Raw genomic sequence first — 5554 nt, 5'->3', positions numbered from 1 at the left:
TTATTCTTCCCGTTACGATTATTCAATCCATTCGCCTATATAATGCGATTGAACTGATGGGAAGAAAACATCTCTTTCGTATTAGAAAAATACAGTTCTCATAAAATTAAAAATTCCATCTGCGATATCAAATTTTCTTGGGTGTATTCGACGGTGCTCTACAGTGCAGTGGGGTTCCGATACAGTGCGACGACTGGGCTATTTCATCTTAGGGACGACCGGCAAATTCCTACTGCTTGCACACTCCTGGGCAGTGCCGCGAACGTCTTAAAGAAAGCGAGTTAGTCCGCGACTTAACCCAAAATTTTTTCATTCGGTAATATCGTTCCTCTTTTATTTTGGTAGCAGTTACTTCAACACTTCTTATTTTACCAACTCTTAATGGGCTTATATTTCATGGGCCTTTCTTATGTCTCCCATGTGGACTTTTTATTGATTCATTGATTTTTCTTCCTAAACATTACTCCCCTAGTTTCTTTTTATGCTTTACATATATGAAACTGATTACTACTTATTGACGAATGAGTTTAAGGGAAGAGAGAATAATTATTGGTTTCTGACTGGTGTTAGTACTTATCTTATCATCATTTGATTCTAAATATTCAAAATGGTGGTTCGTAGTGAATGATTTGGCCACAAGATACGTTTTAATTTATGGCGACACCTTGGGTTTCACAACCTACCCCTATTATCAGTGGTGTGCATACAGTTTAAAAGAATGGTGCATATATATTTTTTTAATTTTGGCACTCGCTAAAATCTATCTTCCCCGAATCATTCTGACTTCCTTATACATATAACATTCTTTTGGTATACATATCCTTCCCCTTTTATTTTATTTTATTTATTTTTCTTTTATAAACATACATTGTTATTTTTTCATTGTTACATTAAACAAATTTTTTTTTTAGCCTCACTTTCTCTTTCGAATTTCTAAAATATCTTTTAAGAATGATTATGGGGTGATTTCTAGTGCCTTTTAGGGGGTATTTCTATGTCCATTGTTGTTTTTTTATCTTTAAATCCTTGTGTAAGTTTGCCTTTCTTTCCTAGCTATTTATGGAGAATAATGGAAAAAATTCCTAAACGACCTACTTAGTTTAGGCACACTACAATAATCTCTCTTAACTATTATCTACTCATTTTCTAATCAAATGATTTATTGAAAAATATGATTAATTAAATTTTCTGTAATAAAAATAAATTTACAATAAATAAACATACAATTGTATAATTATACAATTCTAGGCTCACCATTTTGTTTTACAACCATTTTCAAAATGTTACATATAATAGTGTCATCTAACAGGTATCAAAATAAAAGCCCAACTGTCTCAATGATCCGAGCACTTCAGGTCCTCAATATGTATAATCTTCCTTTAGCTCTAATTTTAGTAATAAAATTCTAATATGGATTAAATTTGAGGAAGCATGATTTAGTACATATCAAAGTTTGAGGGGCATAATTTGGTAGATATCAAAATCTGAGGAGCATGATTTAGTACATAAACAATCACTGAAACAATAAAATTGAATGAAATTAGACAAAAGTCCTTAAATCTAACAATCTTAATAGTTCAGGCAGAATTTTTAACGGCCAAAAAAGTTCAAGAGACATGATTTGGTGTATGTCAAAGTTCGGAGAGAAAATTATTAATTAGCCCATAATTAAACATGTCATATTATTCAAGAGTCATCGTAAAAGGAGATTTTCTTTTTTAATTAGTTTTTACTATTGGAATAATGTCATGCATACTTATGGGTGGAGTATAGGGGGAATATGTGCAGGGACTTATAATTTTTTAATGAGTAATTTGTGGCGAAATTTATTTATGTTTTAAATTTTATACATTTAATAATTTTATTTTTTTTGGCAAAATCTTCTTAAATTTATCTTTCTTTATAAATTTGAAACGCTAGTTAAATATTACTGTTAAATATACACTTAGTAATATCTAATTGACACAAAGAAAAGTAAACTTAAAAAAATTATCCTACCCAAACAAATATAAGAAGGCTATAGTGTATAAAAATTAAAACATGAAACTATGAAAGGGTTTTGCTGTAAATTGGTCTGTTTTAATTCATAATTAGATTTATCTTTACTGAATTTTTATATACCTTCTATTTTGATTTGGATTAAAAGAAAAATAATTATTAATAATTAATGATTTAAAATTAGTGTACATAGATGGATATTTATATATTCCTGTGATAGTTGTACTTCTGTATGAACATGCAATTAATTAATTTTAATATTTTTGAAGTTTTTTTTAATTAATATTATATTCTAATAATGTTATAGTTTATTGAGCTTTTTTTACGGCATAATATTAGGGAAAGTCTTATTTGTTTATTTATTTATCTATTTTAATAATATGTTTGGTACACAGTTATTAAGTTATAGTGTGTTGAATTGTATATATCATATTAGGTTATATAATTTTATTTGATCTGACGGTATAAGCCATTAATTATAAATATACTGTATTTGGTAACTAACATGTAATATTTTGTATAACATATAGTTAATTACTTTTAACGTAAATTAAGATTTTTTTTGTTTCATTTATACATGAATGAAAGCACTATTGGCAGCCCACTGGTCCTAATTACCTCCTTCCTGATTGTGATCGTACGTTTTGGTTTGTCACTGTTTATGGCATTGGTATGTATGTTTCCTTTTGAAACTTATGCTAAGTTGTTCATTGTTGAAACAGCACACAACCTTTGGATATTAGGTTATATCCAAACAACCTAAAAACACCAACTATATATCCTATTTTTCTTTTTATTTGTTTGGTAGAGGTGACTGCGACTCATCATTAACAATTCTGCTACCATAAGTTTTTTTCTTTTCCCCTCTTAGTTAATGGGTATGGGATATTCCAAGTTGAGTAATATACATACAAATGTACATTTATATATGTATATACATAATTATATAAAAGGAGGAGTGGGTTCCATGTAGGATGGTAACATGTAACCATCAAAACACATAATTTAACAATCCAAAATGATAAGAAAACAAGTTTGGAGTACTCTTCAGATGCAATATCTACATTTAAAAGGGATTATTCCAGAAATACTCAAAAGCAATAAAAAAAAATTACGTTTTTATGGAATACTCTTTATTTTCACTTTTTTCCAATTTCTTTTTCTTACAAATTGTTTTTTTAGAAAAAATAGTAACTTTATTAATAAGAAGATTCAACTATTATAATAGAAAGAAAATCAGCGGGAACATTATCCTCGCTAAATATACGATATGGATACAAACAAGAGCTACGAGCAAGACAATGTGCAGCTTTGTTTACAGAACGTTTAACAAAATTAATTGTGACTAACGGCAAATCGGCCATAAGAGAACGACAAGCGGCCACCTGAAGGCCAAAAAGAGAAGGAATATCCACCGTGCTTTGGACTGCCTGGACAACAACCAAAGAATCGGTTTCAACCACAACCGGTCCCCATTGTTTCCTCTTTATCCAACTCAAAGCCTCCTTAACCCCTACCAATTCGGCCATAGTCGAATCCACACACCCCACTCGTAAAACTGTGAAGCCTTCAATGAATCGACCTTGATAATCCCGGGCCACCCTTGCCGCTCCAAATCGACCATCACGTGCAAAGATTGCACCATCGACATTAACCTTAATCTTTCCCATAACCGGTTTCACCCAATGCTCTAAGTCCATTCTTGAGCCCGTAGGAACAAGTAAAGACCCCATTCTCCTTTGTTGAGCATTTCTCCATTGATTAAGGACTACTCTTGCCAATAGAATAACCTCCGCCGCTGACATTGATTTGTCCCGCCAAACCACCTCATTTCGGGTAAACCAAATCGCCCAAAGATCCACGAGCAACTCTTCCTGGGCCGTGGATGAGTGTTGTAGCAGAATGTGGCTAAACCAATCCCAAAAAGACTCCATAGGCGTATGACTCCAATTTATAACCGAAAGATGCCAACAAGACCTTGCAAAAGAACATGGCACCAACAAATGGAAAATGGTCTCAGGCCCCTGGTTACACATAGGACAAACTTGGTCTAGAGGAATATGTTTGGTAGTAAGTTGAACCTTAGTAGCCAAACAACTAGATAAAGCACGGCACATGAGTTGGTGCACTTTGGGGGGGGGGGGGAGGGGGCATGAAGCTTCCATGCAATTTTCCATATCTTAATCTCAAACTCACTAGTATTAGTGATCTCTGAATGGTGCATAAACCGATGTGCCTCCCTCACAGTATAAAAACCATGAAGATCCTTATACCAATACCAAGTGTCAATGGGAGTCTCTGTTAGGTTTTATGCCCTAAATAAAACTTCATTTCAATGTAATCTATTTTATTCAACATCAATAAAGAAACAGAAGTATTTTTCATTCATTTGTGTATGTTTTGGTTCACTTTATCAATTGCTTGTCTATTTGATATATAAATTCATCTTAAACCCTTTTCACATACTTGATCATGTTTATTGTGCTGTCATCACATTGGAAAGTAAACATGACTATGTGAATAAAGTTTCCTAGATTTATCAGACACAGGGTTTTACTGATATGATAATCTACAACAAGAGTTTACTTGTATTTGGAGAAATACTATGTTCTTTCCAGAACATTGGTTAAAGTAAAGCTCAGGTTGGATGCATGGAGTATGCATCGGAAGGGACCGATATTGAACTTTGACTTAGATTTAATTAAACTTACCGTAGAATCTATTCAAGTCAATATCGCCAAGTTGATCCTAGATCAAATGATCTTAATCCTGTTATGATTAGGCTCAATCTTGAAAGGCTATTCGTGTTCCTTGAATTGTTAGTTAAGCCTAATTTTAGGTCAGGGTGATACGTACTCTTTGGGAACACGGTAGTGCAATTGAGTGGGAGCGCTAGCATAAACATGGAATCTATAGCTTCTATCTGGCGAATAGTAAGCAAAGGATGATCTCCTTCGAGCTTGACCAAACGAAAATAAATGGTGGAGATCTCATTTCACATAAGCTGAAATATTATTTATACGGGGTCAAGTGTTTTAAGGATAAAATACATAGTAGGGTGTTACGGTAATCTAGTCCCTTTACTGTGTAGATCATTCATATAGAGGATCATTGATCACATTAGGACTATAACAATGGATAACTAATGATGTGTCTATATGGTGGAACATATAGAGCATTCTATATACTGAGAGTGCAATTCTAAGTTCTATGCGTGGATTCAACGAAGAATTAATAAGTTAGTGAATTTTAGTGCTAAATTCTTGATCTACTTATTGGAAGCTCGGTTATATAGACCCATGGTCCCCCCACTAGTTGAGATAATATTGTTTGTAAGACTCATGTAATTGGTTTTGATTAATCAATTATAATTCACAAGTTAGACTATGTCTATTTGTGAAATTTTCACTAAGTAAGGGCGAAATTGTAAAGAAAGAGTTATTAGGGGCATATTTGTTAATTATGATACTTTGTATGGTTCAATTAATAAATATGATAAATGACAATATTATTTAATAATTATTTATAGTTATTAAATAGTTAGAATTGGCATTTA

Source organism: Cannabis sativa, chromosome X (genome assembly GCF_029168945.1).
Source record: "Cannabis sativa cultivar Pink pepper isolate KNU-18-1 chromosome X, ASM2916894v1, whole genome shotgun sequence".
NCBI lineage: Eukaryota > Viridiplantae > Streptophyta > Magnoliopsida > Rosales > Cannabaceae > Cannabis > Cannabis sativa.
The sequence above is the reverse complement of the archived record's forward strand: the minus strand, read 5'-3'. Positions refer to the sequence as shown.